Source organism: Spermophilus citellus (assembly GCF_964194105.1).
Source record: "Spermophilus citellus genome assembly, chromosome: 13".
NCBI classification, from domain to species: domain Eukaryota; kingdom Metazoa; phylum Chordata; class Mammalia; order Rodentia; family Sciuridae; genus Spermophilus; species Spermophilus citellus.
In genome coordinates this window covers 111,793,719-111,813,396 of record NC_138193.1, presented here as the reverse complement: position 1 = coordinate 111,813,396, position 19,678 = coordinate 111,793,719, and positions in this window count along the sequence as shown.

The window sequence follows — 19,678 nt, the reverse complement described above, 5'->3', positions numbered from 1 at the left end:
AGGCATTCCCTCTAAAATCTGGAACAAGACAGGGATGCCCTCTCTCACCACTTCTATTTAATTTAGTCCTTGAAATACTAGCCAGAGCAATTAGACAGACAAAAGAAATTAAAGGCATAAAAATAGGAAAAGAAGAACTTAAATTATCACTATTTGCGGACGACATGATTCTATACCTAGAAGACCCAAAAGGGTCTACAAAGAAACTACTAGAACTAATAAATGAATTCAGCAAAGTGGCAGGATATAAAATCAACATGCATAAATCAAAGGCATTTCTGTATATCAGCAACAAAACTTCTGAAATGGAAATGAGGAAAAACACTCCATTCACAATATCCTCAAAAAAATAAAATAAAATACAAAAAAAATAGGGAATCAACCTAACAAAAGAGGTGAAATATTTATACAATGAAAACTACATAACCCTAAAGAGAGAAGTAGAAGAAGATCTTAGAAGATGGAAAAATATACCCTGTTCATGGATAGGCAGAACTAACATCAAAATGGCGATATTACCAAAAGTTCTCTATAGGTTTAATGCAATACCAATCAAAATCCCAATGGCATTTCTTGTAGAAATAGATAAAGCAATCATGAAATTCATATGGAAAAATAAAAGACCCAGAATAGCAAAAGCAATTCTAAGCAGGAAGTGTGAATCAGGCAGTATAGCGATACCAGATTTCAAACTATATTACAGAGCAATAGTGACAAAAACAGCATGGTACTGGTACCAAAACAGGCGGGTGGACCAATGGTATAGAATAGAGGACACAGAGACTAATCCACAAAGTTACAACTATCTTATATTTGATAAAGGGGCTAAAAGCATGCAATGGAGAAAGGATAGCATCTTCAACAAATGGTGTTGGGAAAACTGGAAATCCATATGCAACAAAATGAAACTGAATCCCTTTCTCTCGCCATGCACAAAAGTTAACTCAAAATGGATCAAGGAGTTTGATATCAAATCAGAGACTTTGCATCTGACAGAAGAAAAAGTTGGCTCCGATCTACATATTGTGGGGTCGGGCTCCAAATTCCTTAATAGGACACCCATAGCACAAGAGTTAATAACAAGAATCAACAAATGGGACTTACTTAAACTAAAAAGTTTTTTTTTTCTCAGCAAGAGAAACAATAAGAGAGGTAAATAGGGAGCCTACATCCTGGGAACAAATTTTTACTCCTCACACTTCAGATAGAGCCCTAATATCCAGAGTATACAAAGAACTAAAAAAATTAGACAATAAGATAACAAATAACCCAATCAACAAATGGGCCAAGGACCTGAACAGACACTTCTCAGAGGAGGATATACAATCAATCAACAAGCACATGAAAAAATGCTCACCATCGCTAGCAATCAGAGAAATGCAAATCAAAACCACCCTAAGATACCATCTCACTCCAGTAAGATTGGCAGCCACTATGAAGTCAAACAACAACAAGTGCTGGCGAGGATGTGGAGAAAAGGGTACACTTGTACATTGTTGGTGGGACTGCAAATTGGTGCAGCCAATTTGGACCCTTTCAGCTTTATCTGGAGGATGAATGAATGATGACCTGAGCCTCAACCTCTGCAGGATCTTCAACCTTCACTTCACTTCCTCAAGGTCAGAACAGAGACAGAGGCAACCTGGGTGGGGTCAGCATCCAATATGGATCTTTAGGAGGATGCTAAAAGTCTGTTATTAAGATAGACTTTATAAATAGGAATGGTAATCTCCAGGAAGGAGCCTTTGATTAGGCTTAAGACTGAGTTGTTACATGACTTTATTCAATGTCTAGAAGAGATTTTATTCCTTTTTGTAATTAATTAATTAATTAATTAAAATTAGGTAGGTATGACAACAGAATGCATTTTGACTTACTGTATACAATTGCAGCACAAATTTTCATTTCTCTGGTTGTTCATGATGTAGTATCTCACTATATGTGAAGTCATATATGTACCTAGGGTAATGAGGTCCACCTAATTCTACCATCTTTCCTGCCCCTATGCACCTCTTCCCACCTCTCCTTCCCCTTTGCCCAAAGTTCCTCCATTTTTCCCATGCCCCTCCCTGCCGGCCACCATTATGGATCAGCATCCACATATCTGGGAGGACATTTGGCCTTTGGTTTTTTTGGATTGCCTTACTTCACTTAGCATGATATTCTAATTCCATCCATTTACCTGCAAATGCCATAATTTTATTCTCTTTTAATGCTGAGTAATATTCTATTGTGTATATATACCATAGTTTCTTTATCCATTCATCTCTTGAAGGGCATCTAGGTTGCTTTCACAGTTTAGCTATTGTGAATTGAGCTGCTATAAACATTGAGATGACTGCCTTACTGTAGTATGCTGATTTTAAGTCCTTTGGGTCTAGACCGAGAAGTGGGATAGCTGGGTCAAATGGTGGTTCCATTCCAAGTTTTCTGAAGAATCCCCATACTGCTTTCCAGATTGGTTGCACCAATTTGCAGGCCCACTAGCAATATATGAGTATGCCTTTTCCACACATCCTCACCAACATTTATTTTGTCTGTATTGTTGATAGCTGCCACTCTGACTGGTGTGAGATAAAATATTGGAGTGGTTTTGATTTGCATTTCTCTAATTACTAGAGATGTTGAACATTTTTCATATATTTGTTGATCAAATGTATATCTTTTTCTGAGAAGTCTTTTTATCCCCTCAACTCATTTATTGATTGGGTTGTTTGGGTTTTTTTGGTGTTAAGTTTTTTGAGTTCTTCATTTAACCTGGAGATTAGTGCTCTATCTGACCTGCATATAGCAAAAATTTGCTCCCAAAAGGTAGGCTCTCTCTTTACCTCATTGACTGTTTCTTTTGCTGAGAAGAAGTTTTCTATTTTGAGTCCATCCCATTTATTAATTCTTGATTTTATTTCTTATGCTGTAGGAATCTTGTTAAGGAAGTCAGGGCCTAATCCCACATGATGAAGATTAGGGCCTACTTTTTCTTCTATTAGGTGCAGGGTCTCTGGTTTAATTCCTAGGTCTTTGATCCACTTTGAGTTGAGTTTTGTGCATGGTGAGAGATAGGGGTTTATTTTAATTTTGCTGCATATGGATTTCTAGTTCTCCCAACACCATTTGTTGAAGAGGCTATCTTTTCTCCAATGTATGTTTTTGGTGCCTTTGTCTAGTATGAGATAGAGATGTTATTCTTCATCTAGGGAAAGAAACACAATGATTTTTTTTTACCTCTCTGAATGCCTAATTTGCACAAGGAGGACAATGATAGAATTGATTGAGTTCTTTCCATATGGGAGGCAGTCTGTTAGGTGAATCCTCTTAACCACCTCAAAACTAGATAATCTGATTCCCACTTATAGACTAGAGACCTACTGAGATTCTGTGTCTTTCTCAAAAGCACACAGAGGAACGGAAAGCACTGTGAGATGCCCAGATGGTCTTGCTCAGGCTTTCTCCCCTCACTCCACCCTGTAACTGCCCTTTGTGGATGGTTCCTTCTGCACAGGCAGCTGCTGAGACCTGGAGACATGTCTGTAAAGCAGTCCCTGCACACATAAGGTGCCCAGGAAAGGCTGCTACCCCGCGTCCATTTTGCATTTGGAAGAACTTCATTAAAGGATTCCGTTCAGCCAAGTTGATTAGCCTGGTTTGGTGTGTGGCTTTGAGAAACGAGGGAGGCCCTAGTGGCCAGAATCACGGAAACTGCACCATCAGGAGGGCAGAGCAAAGCTGCCAGGGTCTCCAAAGTGGAATTGTTTAAAGCCTAAATCGCCCCAGAACCACACTGCTCCCATTAAAACTAATGACAGCGGCTCATGTGTGAGTGAGCCTATGATCCCCCGGGGAGGGCAGTGCTGCCGGTCCAGGCCACCGGGCCCACGCAGCTGAGCCCGCTGGTAAAGGCCTGGAGAGCCAGAAGGGGCTGCTGTCCGGGAAACGCACATGGTGTCGATCTATGGCCCTCCAGGGAGCACAGACCCACCCCGTATAATATCAGTCATCTTCTTCCTATGTCTGTTGAACAAACTTAGTGACACCCAGAGAGGAATGGTAAGTGCATCTACACAGAAGGGCCTCCTGGAAGGCTGGCTGCCTCAGCCCGTGATGCTCCCATTACGCCTCTGTTTAGATATAGTATTTACTATTTAATGCTGATTGGTTTATATTTTTTCTTTTTGTCTTTGACTCATAGTCACTCTATGGAAAACACGATTTTAGAAAATGCAACATTAACTCGATGGGACTGGAGAAACAGTAATGAGCCCACTAAAGACAGTTTCACTATTTGCTCAATGAAGCTCAGTATCTCTGCATCAGATGCGACACTCTTCATGGCTTCCGGGAGCATTTAAGGAGGTCAAAGCCAAAAATGAAGGCGCTTCCCGCGCTTCCACCCAGATATCTACATTATGTTTTTGCCCTTCCTTGACACCACCAAGTTCAACCCGATCTTCTGATTTTTTGCCCCAAAAGGAGATGATTTCCACATGTTGACCTTGTATTAAATGCTGATCGTGCACAGAGAGAAGATGAAGAGCTGAGGCCTTCCCTCTGTGCAGCAAGCTCCGAATGGAGAGAGATGCAGGACGCTGCGGGCCGTGGGTGAGTGTGTGCGGCCTCACGGCTCTTTTCTCCTGCTTCATGGAAGGGAATGTTGAGGTGTGAGAAGCTGAGCGCTGACGGCCCCGGATCCCAAAGGAAGCAAGTGCAGGAGGTGACATTCTAAACTGAGGCTTCAATGCCCTGAGTCTGTGTCAGATGGACGTGAACAGCACGCGCAGCCAGCCTGGGAGCTTGTCCATCCAGATCAGCTGTGGCCTCGTGCCCAGCCGGCAAGTTCTCAAGGGGACTCCACGTGTGAAGGCAGCACCAATCCTGCCTCATACATGAATCTGAGGTTAAGGCACTTTATATTCTGTTGCTGTCTCATTTAAGTCTTTAATATCATTGGAACAGCACCCTCTTGAAGGTAGGAACACATTTCTGCTGTGGGTTTCCAATTCCAAACATACGGATTTTCCACCGAACATCATTTGTCCCCTCAGTAGCCACACAGTGTGACGGCTTTCAGTGAAAACCAAAATGAGACTGCATTGCTCAATGCAGTCCCCTAAATGTCTATGCAACCCCCTATACTTACTGCCATCTTACATGTCTCGGACACCCACGATATGTTTGAGAAATGCAAAAGTGGCCGTCATATAACATCTCCAACTGGACATGGATTTCTTCCCTCTGTGGGCAGGGTATGGACCAAACGGAAGTAAGAAGAGCCATCGTGGAGCTACCACAGGCAGCAGCTGAGGCATGGAGCCCTGCAGGGGCAGCCTGGACACTGGGTCCACCCCAGCTCTGCCCAGGACGGGAACTCCAGTGCTGTACAATGGGGGTTCCTGCTGCGTAGTAATAACAGCAATAATACAAAGAGTCCTGTGTGGTGAGGGTTGAGTGGGCTGCAGTAACCGTGACTTTGGCTCCTTGCTATGATGTTTGTGGTAAGGAAGTGCTAGAAAACAAGTGATCAGTATTTTGTGTATAAAGACTAAGAAAGAACTAAAGTATCACTTCGACTGGGTTCCTCTTGCTACCTGGACAACTGGATCCCGCTCCTACTTTCAAAGAGGGGCAGCATATTTCAGAGAACTACATGCTGCTTGTCTGCCCCGTGGCTGTCTTCCATGTGGCTCCGGGGAGGCGCGAGGTGGGCTCTCCACACTGTAGCTGTGCGACTTCAGGCAAGTGCTTGTGTCCTCGGCAGGTCGTTTACCACCATGTAATTTGCAACAACCATCTTACAAGAGTGTTGTTTATGAATAAGTAGGATAAAAGTTGGAAAGTTATTTTTAAGCATACAAGTTCCTAAAATGGGAGTTTTAACAGAAGTAACATAAAATAGATTTTAGTCCTTTACCAAGAATTCAGCTTATGCAAGCAAACTGGTTTGGTGGTCATGAAGAATTTTATATTTCACTGGGTATCTTGGCATATGCTGCTGTATTTATCCTTCTTAACTAAAATGAAAAATTAAACACACTGAGTATTATTATTTTTGATGGTGTTCTCAATTATACAGTGAATATTGGATGTCTCAGGCAGCAAGTGGAAGCAAATTTTACCCAGTCTTCTTATTGTTTTCAATTTAATTAATTATGTATACATGTGACACTAATGAGTCAAAGGTGATTCTAAAAGCTTAACCTGTCTTGTCCCATCATACTAGAGGTGGAGCACTTACAAAACCTTGAATATTTTATAAAATATGTAAAATAATTTTATGTAAGACAGTTAGGTAATTATATGGTAACAATTATATTATATAATTATAAGTAAAATTGATAAACATTAATTAATATAACACGAAAGCGCTAGATTATGATTTCCAACCTATTTGAATGAAGCTGTATCAGTTTTACTGAAATATTCACAGACTTGAAAACTTGGTACTTAATTAATCAAGGAGAATTATGTATTTTAAATCTACTACAGAAAAAAGAATAAACAATGAGAAAAATATACATGAGCAAGAAATTCACAACCAGCATCTAGACTTAGCCTTAGAATAATATGACAAATAGAAAACAAATTTCATGATGCCAATTTTGCAGTTACCAAAGACTGAGTGAACAAGAAGATGTCGTTCTCAGTGGACTATAACCAAAGGAGAGCTCATAAGCGGTGAGATGTTCAGGATGCACGCGGAGTTCCAGGTGTTCAGAGCAACCAGAGGCAATGTCTGTGTATGGGCAATAATAATTCAAAATTGAAGTGGAACAGGACTCTCTGGTGCAGTCACTGGGATTAATATTTCTGAAGATTTAACTTCTTTCTTTATAAGCTGCAAATCCCTCTTAGAAATATGCAGAGAATCCCCCATGGTAGGGAGTCTTCCTTAATTCTACACATCAATTCAATCTATCTTCTGGTGTCCAAGGTAAATTTTGAAACCAGAAGGGTTTGATGGCCAACTATTGCTCCACTGTCAACTTTTATTCTGATTGACCCGTTGGCCAGATCTTCTCTAGGACTTCAGACCATGCACCAGTCAACATTGGTTTTAGATCTAAAATATCCCAGGCTGCCTTAGGTGTTAGGGGTAGAAGGCCCTGAAGACAATCAACGCAAACCATTCAACCACGTCAAGGCCCAGGTCTGAGTAAGACCTCCCTACCTGCTGGCCCCGTTTGCACGTTAGGGGTGTCCCCTGTCCACTCTGCTGATTCCTCACTCGGGGGACTCACAGAGAGCAGTTACTCTTGAGTTACTGTTTTGTACAGCTAAGGGAGACAGGGTAAAGTCAGCCCAGGGAGGATGCATAGGCACAGCCCGCCGGCTTGCCAGTATGGAGCTGCCGTCTCTGACTGGTTGGAGCTGTGGGCACCATGACTTCCTGAGAGAAGATGAGGGAAAGCATTCACAGAGAACTGCCAACCAGGGAAGCTCACCTGGCTCATCTTCACAAACCTGAATGGCCTCCCACAAACTTGATTTCAGTCTCCAGGCCCTCCAGAGGCCACAAACCCAACCCTAAATCACATCATTAGGCTCTGCAGATCTGATCCAAGACCTCAGGCAAAGGAAAGCAATCCTCTCTAAAATGGCCCTTGGTGTCTCAGAGATGACTTCCCAGAGCTTTGGCCAAACGCAGGCTTCTCTTGGGCAAAGTTAAAGTCTTTACCTCATGTCTCCCCTTGGAGTCCTGCAGAATCAGGCTTACCTCTCTACTCCAAAAAGCCAATGTGATTAGGTCCTGCAACTACTGATCTGTGAGGAATTCTCATTGTGCTTAGAATCTTAACTCCCTAAGATAGCTTCAGGGCTCAAGAGAAGATGAGATAAAGAGTGCTTGATGAAGATGAAAGAATTAGAAACTACAGATAAGTTTCCTCACTCTTTTATAAAAAGAGTGTTATCTAGAACATTCCAGAGGAAGGCAATTACTTACACACAATAAGTTGGTCAGAAAATGGATCACTGCAGCTTGCTTGTGAATGCATGTGGAAGCCACTGAACACAGAAGTCCCGGAGACCAGCTGTTCCACACTTACATAGAAGGTCTCCTGGGCTTCTATTTAGGTTTTTACACGTGAGAGTCTCCAGCTTCAGAGTTAATTCCGGCTTCTCGTTTATACCACATTCCGGCTTTACCCCTCTCTTGTGGTCAAATGCTGCCCACTGTGCTTCCTTGCTGCTGGATATTGCATGAGCTATCCCCTGAAACTGAGCACAAGGAGGTCTACCATCTTCCACTGGACAGCATGGACACCACAGAAGAGAGTGGGAAGAGGCTGAGTGGCCACCATTGTCACCACCATGTTCCATAAGTCGTAGCCACAGGGGTCACAGTGACTCGAGCCCTACAAACCTCTTCAGAGGCCCTCCATGCTCTGCTGGCTCCTCCCAGCCCTTCAGGAACTTTCTTTTTATGTTCTTTCAAGGGGTATCATATGTGTGTGAGCATTCTGAGGTGTGTGGTCTCAAGGTCTAAGAAAGGAAAAGTAGAAGGAGGAGGTCACGATCTTCAGGAAGGGAGGCAGCTCAGTTTTTCTACATACAAGAATAATATTCCCAAACTGATTTTGACATGCCACCTTTGTATTTTTGGTCACTATTTGTGCTGCCTAATGTAAGATTTCCCTTCAAATCAGTGCATCATAAAGAATGATAAATATATACCCAAAGGGGGAAAAAGCTGGCATCACCGGGGAAAGCGGTGGATGGACGGTGACTGGAATCAGGCCTTCGTGGATGGTGTTTTCCCTTGTCAAGGCTGAAGTCAGAGCATGAGAAGCCATTGCCAGAGTCCTGAATGCACCCCCAGGGGAAAGGCGGCATAGGAGTGTCAGCCACCGTGGGCCTGCAGGGACAGCACTGCGGGCAGCTTACTGAACCTTTCTAAGCTTTGCTTTCCAGGTACCTCAGTGAATCTAGAAGGGCTGGTCTTATGGTTATTTGGTAAACACACAATGAGTTATTGCACTTTTTAGATCCTGCCTGTGTCTCAGAAGTCACAGGCCTCCGGGAAACCATGGCAATGTGGAAATCAGAAAATAAGATGTCTTCACTGACCTCGTCCTCAGGGATCTTCCAGAGGTGGTCCTGCTTCCAGCTGAGTCTGGTCCTTGTCCTTGAGGTGGGAGTCCAGGGGAGGGCTGCAAGGGAGGAAGGTTCCTTCCATTTTGATGATAAGGAACTGAAGCAAACTTTAAATGACATGTGACACAGTACACACCAGTTCTCTGAGAACCCAGCAGGAGAGCGAGAAGTGGGGAAGGCCTGGCCTTCTGGGCTGCTGCACCTCGACCCAGGGCTGAGGCCCCTGGCTGTCAGACTGGTTCTTCAGACCCCACGGGAGTGATCCTCAGATGGGGTTAGTGCAGGTGCTTAGTTTTTATTGCTTTTTTTTACCCATATTTTTGCATTTTTAATGTATCTTTCTCAAATATGAGTAAACACTATTTTAAAATAGGCAAACATAGAATAGATTTCTTTATTCAAAATAGGTATAATGTAGTGACACATTAAAAATAACAGTATGGTTTTAAGAACTTAAGTCAGTCAGTGAACTGTGTCAGATAATCACCTGCTTTTTGAGAGTGGTGTTGGGCTGACATTGAGTTTAGGGCTGTCCATTTGCTAAGAAAGTTTACAGATGACCGTGGACTGGCTATGCCTTGGTGGCTATGAAGTCAAAGGGTTGAAGTTTGAGAAGCAAAAGAGAAAGAGAAAAAGGAATTGTGGTCATTAAGGAGACAGGGTTCAGAATCAAACCCGGGCCTCTGCTCTGGTCTGGGTCAGCCCCAGGAGCTCCCTGGTTCACGAGGAACAGATAAGAGGACGCACACACATGACTCATCCTTGATACATGGGGTCACCTCACCAGCACTGAGGTGGCCTCACCAAAGCTGAATAAAGAGCAGCCCAGCGACCAACCGCTCCTCAGTGAGCAGAGGGCGTGGCCCTGCAGCACTCCTACAGGGACTGCCTCCCAGGTGGAATTGGAAGGGTGAGAACCCAGGTAAAGGAGGTCGGGTGATTGATCCTGTAGGCAGATGAGAGCTGCTGGGACCATCAAGGACAGACACGGAGGGAACACCAGCCCTCCAGCTTTTGCTTGGGAATGATCGGGGCAAGTCTGGAAAGAGCCTGCACAGCCTGGACTCTGAGGCTGCAGTGACTGAGTTTCCTTTCTTTGTGGATGGACTTCAACTTTGCAGCCAGATGGAAGAAAGCAGCCTCTGCGACAGTGTCATGTGGCTCCCTTCTAAACAGCTATCGCCGCCTGACTGCAGCCAAGCCTCCTCATTCCCGTACGCGGAACCTCAAGTTGCTGAGGTCCAAGGGTTTAAGCTCCCAACTCTCAGTTAGTCTCTGTCCCAACACAGGCTTTGGCCAGGGGAGAGCATGCCTATGTCATGCTTTGCCTTAATCTGCTGACTTTGTTGTTTGTATATAAAGAGGAGAAATAATGGCTTTTAAAATTATGTTGCTTGACAAGATGCTCCAGTGCCTCACAGCCTAAAAGAGTGGGTCTGGGCGTTAGCAGGTTCAATCAACTATTTCTTCGTCTTTTCCTATTTTCTTCCTTCATTACTTTATCATATGAAGTTCCAATTTTATTAATGATCAAACACATTTTACCTATGGAGATATTTCTATCTCAATTTAACAAATGTCTGTAAGTGCCTCATTTGTGCCAACCACGGACTTCGTCATCAGCTGACTGGTTCCCTCTGCTCAAACAAATGGCAGGGCATGAAAGAGGCTAACGGGTATATGGCCCAGTGCAGAGGTTGTCCCAGAGGTGGCCCCAGTTTCAAATTCAGTACATGGGGGAGGAGGAATGTCCAGCCCATCTGCACCACCAGAGACGGCTGCACAGAGAGGGGCCTGGTTTAAGTCTTGAGTCATGAGCAGGAATCTCCTCTTTGCAAAGGAAAATGTGAATCTGTGGAAAAACAGCTCTATACCGGGAAGCCCATGGAGGAGCTGGAAGATCAGTGAAAGCAGGTTGGTGCCAGCCGGTAGGCACTGGGCGAGGAGCTGTTAAAGGTTTCAGTGGGGGTAGCATGAGGATCTGGCTGCTGATACAAAAGGGAACATATTCAGCCCTCCATAGGCAGCTAATCCCCTGGCTCTTTGTGGTATTTCCCACAAGTCAGGTTCTCTCTGTGCACAGGTTTTCTCTGCAGGCTCAACCAACCCTTGATTGGATTTTTAAAACACTCTTCTCTATGGAATATGGGCATTGTCTTGTTGTTGCTGTCATTACTCCCGGACAATACAGTATCACAGATGTTCACATGGCACCTTATTGTGTCAGGTGTTGGAAATCACTTCACAATGATTTAAGGATAAGGAGGATAGAAGTAGCTTCTATGAAAACACTGCTGCCCTGTGTGCAAGGATCTGGAGCAACCGCAGACTGGGGCGGGCCTGGAATCAATCCCACAGAAAACCAGGGCACAAACATGTCATGTGAGGACCAAATGTGTCATCTCAGATCCAAACTCAGTTTTGTTGTTGTTGTTGTTCTTGTTGTTGTTTTTATTAATATCCACTTGTCACTTTGGTATCAAGGAATTTAGTAAAAGCATTGCAAAATAGAATCCATTGCTCAAACTTTGGAAAATCTGACAAAGGATGGGGACCGCTTTTCCATGCACTTTTAATTGTTGTGTGGCTTCAACTCTGAACTATACTAACGTCCATGATTCTTCCTGAGAGCCCTCCACTCCTAGCTCATAGCTCAGGGGGTGGGGAATAATGTGGCCCCCTGGGCCTGTGGCCTGCCATTCCTGTCTGGGATGCAGCTAATCCCCTGGTTCTTTGAGGTGTTTCCCACAACTCAGGTGGTATTACCTTAATTTTGATCTGGGACCCAGGTCCCAGAGACAGAAGCCACGTGGCAGCCTGTAGGAGTGACGGCAGACCTGTCACCAGCTTCTCCTGGAAATGGGTTGCCGACCTGGGATTCCAGCGCCCAATGTTTCCATAGCAGCACAGTGAAATGATCTCAGGGTAGCATGTGTTTGAGGGATGAGTGATTGTCGCTCAGTGTGGCTGAATGGGTCAGCTCTATCTCTGTCCAAGGTGGGAATCACCTCTCATGTTGCCTTACATCTAGTGTCTAATTAATTTGTAACCTATATGTCCCAGCTGTGCTTCTCTTATACCAGCTGTGAACTCTAGAAAACATTATAGGATGATAATATTAATTTTCATTCTCTCTCCATGTTACCTCCCGAATTCCAGAGCTCTGGCAAGTAAATAAAAAATTCAATGGAGAAGACATTTTCCTTTGTTTTGGTCTTTTAAGTATCCAGGTTTCAAAATATTCTATAATTTTTGTACAGTTCACTGTCTCCCTGTCTATTTTGAGAATCCATGATTTTCTCAGCATAAAGGAGATAATCAGAAGTGGGTAATTCTGAATTACCTTAACCTGGCAATAAGCTAAATAGCAGTAGTGAAAAGTTAGAAAGACCCCTCTCCTAAGAGCAATGAAAAGAAAGCAAATTCAAAGAGCAAGCAGCACCAGGACTCACCTTGCCAGATTTATATAGAATTGGGGAAGTGATTTTACGTCTGGCAGCAGCATGAGACACTGTCCAGGATGCCAAAATGGACTGGGCATCTACCATGCACTGGGCACGTTGTAGGGAGCTTTGGACATACCATCCAGTTGAGTTGCCATAACAAAACTCCAGTGCAGGCAGTATAGGCAATACTATTTCTCTTTTAAGTGGGGGTCAGGAGCTCCAAGTGGTTAAGAAATTTGTTAAGATCATATTGAGGTGAGCTGGGATTTAAACTCATATCCACCGACCTCAAAATTCAAAATTTTCCACCTTCCTTTATTTATTTTTTAATCTCGCAGTCTCAAAAGTAGCTGTCCACATTCCCATGCAGACATTGAGTTCTGAGGACACCGGAAGTCAGTAAGGAAATGGAGTTAATTAAAACAACAACAGTGGTAAGTAAAACAAACAGACAACCAAGAGGAGCTGCTCAGCTGAATACCTGAACATCTGAAGCTCTGGGGTCTGTGTGGTAGGAAAGCTGAGAGGCTCAAGACGAGGGGGGGCTTTGCCTCTGTGAGGCTCCCAACTGGGCGGAGAAGACAGATATATGCACGAAGGACTTCATTTACTCCTATGCTCACCTCTCATTCCTTCATCCCTTGTTCTTATGCCTGGGACAGCAGTAGCACTGGAATAAAGATGTTGGACAAGTCAGCTCCAATCCCTGCACTCAGGGAACTTGCAGAAAAGTGGAAGAGGGAAGATTTTTAGATAACTCTGAGCTAGACAGAAGCTGCGGTCAGCACACCCCTAAGATCCAGAGAAGTTCTGCCCAACTCACGGCCATGGGAAGACCTCCTTGCCCCTCAGGACCCCTGTCAATCCGGGGGACTCATGGTTTCCAAAGTTGTCCTCATCCTTTACTTGTTCCCAGAGGCTGGTTCTTTCTCAGGTCCCAGGAAGCAAGCAGACAAGTCGCACTGAGCTGCTTGCACCAAAGAGCATCCCTGGCCGCGCTTACTCCCTGGAGGCTGCGGTGCAGAGTGCAGGAGCGTGGTCCCAGGGAGGGAGCAGGGGACACTCCCTCCTCCCCTACCATCTCCAGTCACTCCCACAGCCTGCTCAGGACCTCTGCTTTCCTTGGTTCCTCCTTTCTCCCTTCTTGGTTCTCCTGACTCGCCTTGGATTTCGGTCTATGTGTCCCATTGTGTCTATTTCTTTCCTCATTCTTCACTTCTGACTCTTGGGGTCCTACCTGACGTCCATAAGCGTCTGATCAAATTCATTTATCAAGTGAAAAGCATCCTCTTGAGGCACATGTAACTGATGAAGTAGTTCTGCTTCTCTCCCAGTGTCCACAAGGTCACCAAGTTGAAAGTATGCCCCATCCCAGGCCAAAGAGCGGGACCCTGGGAGAGCTGGAGCAGGGTGAGCCAGTCAGAGCAGGAAGGGTTCTGTGCCTGAGATCCTGACGGGGCTAACAGGTGGCAAAGCCGCTGGTCCCCCCCCACCCCCATTTGTGAGTGGTCGACAAGAGTGTCACTCTTAATCACTCATAATTGAGGCAGGAGGCCCTAGGTCAGTGCAGGCTTCCATGCTTATAAGAGCTGGGACAAAAAACGAGTGTGCAGAGACACACACTGGCGCTCTCTCTCTCTCTCTCTCTCTCTCTCTCTCTCTCTCTCTCTCTCTTTCATTCTTTCTCTTTTTTCCCTTTCTTTCTGAAATTTATTTTTTTTTAACTAAAAAACAGCTGTATTGAGACACAGTAGTCACACAATAGATTGCACACATCCCATGTACACAGCTTGGTGAGTGTGGACACTTACTAGGCGTCCAGGGAATCTACCACCTTGAGAAAGGTAGCAACCACTCCATTATCCCCAGAAGATCCCTGGGTTTCTTGCGTGGTCTCTGTGTGTGTGCATGTGTGGGTGTGAGAGTTAGGAATACTCAGCATAACGGCCCTTTTGGACAAATATGAAGTGCTTAACACACCACTCTTGACTGCAGGGTGAAGCGTTGCATCCAGAGCACCACCGTCTTGGGGAAGGGTAACTTTGCACCAAGGAAACTGCCCCCTTTCCCCCTCCCACCTGCCCTCTTTCCCCCTCCCCCACCCCTGGCAACCATGGTTTGGTTCTCTGCTTCTTTGAGTTTGGCTCTTCTAGACACCCTTGCGCTTGTCCTGCTGGGCTGGCTCATTTCCCTCAGCAGCCCTCCAGGTTCATCTCTGTCCTCACAAATGGCAGGGTTTCCTTATTTGCCAGAGCAGAGCAATACTCGATCGTATCTATACACTGTATCTGCTCTATCTGATAATGTCATTTGTGTTGACTTCAAAACTTGGTTATTGTAAATAAAAAACTGCCATGGACCTGGGAGGGCAGATGCCTCCATAAGATCCTGATTCACACTTACACACATGCTCAGAAGTGGGGTTTCTGTATCGTGGGCCGTGTGCTTGATTTTTGAGGAAACCCCGTGCTTTGTTCCATAATGCCATTTTACATTCCCACCAACAGGGTTCATGTGTCTTTTCCCCACATCATGGTCAACTCGAGTGCTTTTTGCTGTTATGGTAACAGCCATCCTAACAGGTGTGAGGTGGCCTCTCATGTGGTTTTAATTTGCATTTCTCTGATGATCAGTTATGTGGAGCACTGTGATGGTTAATCTTAGGTGTCTGCTTGACTGGATTAAGGGACACCCAGATAGCTGGTTGAACAACATTGCCTGGTATGTCTGTGAGGGTGCTTCTGGAAGAGACTGAATCTGAATCAGTGGACTCATAAGAAAGATGCACCTTCACCTCATGTGAGTGGGCACCCCTAATCACTGTAGGCTGAGAGAGCCAAAAGGCAGAGGAAAGGTGAATCTCTCTCTGCTGGAGCTGGGACACCCTTATTTGCCTGCCCTTGGACATTGACCTTTGGACTTCAGAGCTTGCAGGAGGGGTACCCCAAGGTCTCAGCTCTTCAGCTTCAGACAGAGTTACAGCTTCTCTTCCCTGGAGCTGGGACCAGAACTTGGACTAAGCCACATTACCAGTTTTCCAGCTTGAAAATAGCCATTGTGAGGTTTCTCATTCTCCATAATCACATGAGCACAATTCCCTATATCTGTACCTGTATCATCTCCTGTTGGTTCTGTCTCTCTGGAGACAGAATAACCCAAGCAGCCTCACTAACACACAACCTTCCCTTGAACCTGTGGGTACCTTTCTTCTTTGGAGAAATGTCTATTCACTTCCTTTGCCCATTTTCAAAATGAGTTTTTTTTTTTTTTTAATTTCCTATGGAGTTGTAAGTGTTCCTTATATATTTTGGATGTTACCCAGGTGCCAAGAATGCACAATGAGAAAAGACAGTCTCTTCAAGAAATGACATTGAGAAAACTGGATATTCATATGCAAAAAAAAGAAAGAAATTGGATCTATATCTTACACCAAATGCAAAAATAAACTCAAAATGAATGAAAGACACACTTAAGGCTTGAAACTGTAAAAGTCCTATAAGAAAACACAGAGGAGACGCTCAATGAAATTGGTCTTGGCAATGATGTCCTGGATATGACATCAAAAGCACAGGAAAGAAAAGCAGAAATAGACCAACAAGGCTCCATCCCACCAAGAAGCTTCTGCACAGCCACGGAACAGTAGGAATGAAACGTGTCCTGTGGCCTGGGAGGAAAGGGCTGCGACCATGTCTCTGAGGAAGATGACATGCACACTTGCCCTCCAGCTCACTTCTGTTCACTCTTTCTGGATCACTAAAAGGCTCTCTTTCACAGCCATGGAAGAAATGTGCCACTCAGGATGGACAGCAGGCAGCTCCGCAATGATTCTGCCCCTTGGCTGCAGCTCGAAGCCCCCCCTCCTTTCTGCTCGCAGACACAACCACCCTTTCCAGAGGAGAGCACTGCGGAGCCAGCCCAGCCCCGTTGTCAGGGCCCTGGGGAACAGTGGACTCCTCTGCAACTCTGGCTTGGCCCTTTCTGCTCTGGAGAGCTGTCTACTGACAAAACCCAACCAACCAACCAAATGACAAGCAGAAAATAAACAAAGAGCCACTTCCGTCTCTGCAACCAAAGCAGTGATGGTAGAAGTACTGGATAGTTTCAATAAACTCTCCCAAATCCCACGGACAGACATTATTTTTCAAGACTTCTTTATCACCTGAGCAAATTTTTCCTTCGAAACTCTACCTTTCTTTTAATTACACTACTTGACCCCACATGTCAGGAGACCAACAGTGGGTGTCTGTCCTTGGGACTTAGCAATGTCCTAGCACGCCCCTTCCCTGTATGGAGTTGGGAGACCAAGACTTGACTTAGGACCTTTGAAAATAAGACTCTCTCAAATCTCAGTTTCAGAAGGCACATTCATCTATTGTTTGATAGACATGCACTTTTATTTCTTTAGACTTAATTGGTGGCTAGATGTCAAAGGAGAGCTGTGCCCATTCTTTTTACCTGAATCATTGTGCCCAACAAAATCAGTTCATTAAATTTTTTTGGCACTTTAACAGTGTCATGACCCCCTTGATTTGGTCTCTGTCACAAGACTGTATTTTAATCAAACCATGAGTCAACATGTGAAGGCTGAGAACAAGTAACATTTTCCAACTCATTTCCAAGTCTCTGAATCACGAACATTTTCCGATTTTGAACTGGACAAGTCCTTTCTGATCTCAAATTTTTTCATAGACTTTTATTGGATGTAACCATTAGCAACCAATTCACACTACCCAAGTCTCTCTGCCCATTTATTTGCCTAAAGCTATGGTTTTATTAGGACATATCTGTCTTCCAAGGCACTGCAGATGGCAGCTCTGCCAGTGTTTGCTGCATTCCCACGGGGACCATCCAGCTACAACCCTGGGAAGGGTCTTTCTGCTCACTGTCCGTCTCTGAAGTCAAGAGCCGCATACTTGAGAGTTCCTGTGAGGGAGCTATTCCTCCTTTGATACCAATTTCTATCAGTTAAGCTGAGCTGTGTCATACCACAGGATCACACAACCCCCCAAATTAAGCAGCTCAATTTTTATAAAAAGTTTCTTTCTTGCTCACACTACCTGTCCGTAGGTAGTGTGATCCTCTTACCTCAGTTGATCAAGGGTGCATACTGTGAAACCTGTCATCCTCGGAGCATGCTTTAAAGATCCTAGAAGTGGAGAGGAAAGAGAAGGTGAAGTTTCCATCTGGAAGTAAAGAGTCTCTCCCACCCAATGACTAAGGCCTGAGTCACCTACGAGCAAGGAGGGGCATCCTCTCCTCAGGAGAAGGGGTCAATATTTGTGAACGTGGAGGAGATGTAAAGTAGTAGGAAGTGTTACGGAAGATCTTTTATGAATATTTAACCAGAAAAATGTAATTTGGTGTTAGCACTGAGTAAAGGAATCTCCACGTGCTCTCTATTCCAGTCGAGAAGAAACTTGTCACAGTGACAAACAGAAAGCCAGCACAGGGTGAGGTGATGGAGGACTGTGGGCAGAGGCCACCCAGTGGTAAGAAGCCCTGAGTGCTTTGATAGAAACAGGCAGAAACTGCAAAGACGAGGGGTGGGGGGTCCTCTGTGAGCCCTGTTGAGGTTTCCTTGGAGAGGTGGGACAATAGACACTGATTATGATCTTGCAGTTTGGGAACTTTGAGAATAAGGAGGAGGTTTTCTTCCAACAGCACACCATGGAGCTAAGCCCAGCCATTCTGGGGCATAGAGAAAGGAGGACAGCAGAGAAGTGGGTACTTCAAGAGCTAGCAGTGGCTATGGCTCAGAGCCTGGCCCTGCCAGCCTGCAGGAAGGATCTCCAACTGCAGGGGAGGCTTTCCTCTTCCTCCTGGTTACTGGTGGAATTTTTCATCAATAGCAGTAGGCGTCAAACAACCTGACTGGATCCGCTCAATCTGTGTCATTGGACCACCCCCACCCCACCACCTTAGAACTATTCTCTTCTCTCCTCATAATTACCTCTTAATAACTACATCAATTCTTATATTTTCTCAAGAAACTGAAGTAAATATAGGTTCATCTCAATTTCTATCCTCTTAATTCGGGTTTGCATTACATCTTGCTGGATTTATTGCAGGAGCCTCCAGAGAATTCCTAATGTGCTCTTACATACTTCATTCTTGAATCACAAATAAGCTCATGCTGCTCTCCTGTTTTCTCACACGTGATTCTTGCCCTTTCTGATATTTCCCTGGCTCTGCCCCTCTTCCCCTGCCCTCTGGACCCAGCCCTCTGCCACCCCAGCTCTCTCACTTGCTCCTTTCACCAAGCCCTACAAAGCCCAGCACCACCTTCTTCTGCCCCTCTTGATGCCTCATGTCCTGCCACACTCTGTCGGATTGCAGCTCTCCAAGAAGGAACTCCCTTGCTTCCCTTCCTGACTCCCGGCATCCGGCACTCCCCACCTCCCCTGGGCCTTTGTGGGTGCTGTTACCTCTGTGCTGACGGTTCTGTCGGCCCTCAGCTCACAGCTCTGCCCCCAGCTCTTAGCTCTCCGTGCATCTCTTCCTTCAAGGGGACTTCCCTCTCACCCCACTAAAGTGCTTTTCTTTTCCTTCTTTCTTAAAACAGAGCTATTTTTCATTCATTCAGTTAGCACCACTTGTCAATCTTCTCTGGTTGGCTGCTGTTCACCCCCACCATGACTGTGTCGGTTTTGTTTGGGGCTTGTGCCTCATTAAGATATATTCTCCAAGGCAGAGCCCGCCTACAGCATTTTGCCCTCAGTGATGAGTACACAGCCTGGCACACAATAAATATTTGTTGAATAAATGACACCTAGGAACATAGCCCAAGGCCAAGGGTGGCCCCAGGTTTGCCATCTGTGCCAATCAGATTAACATGCTGGTGCAGTTTCGAGACTGAAATACGTTGAATGCAGGTGCTGGGAACATAAAGAGGATTTCCTTTCTGCTCCTCCTTGAGCTCACATCCTGGTTTTAGAGGTTATCTGCAGGATTGAAACGAACCTCATACTGGCAAAAGTGAAGCTTCAAGTTAATAAATGTCCTGCAATCCTTTACACTACTCAATAAGTTTGAGAAGACTTCTATTTAGCATGGCAGATCTTTTCCACTCATCTCATCCAAACACTCACAAAGATAAAGTAAAACCTGTCAACACAGGATGTTAAAGATAAAAATGGACCATAGAT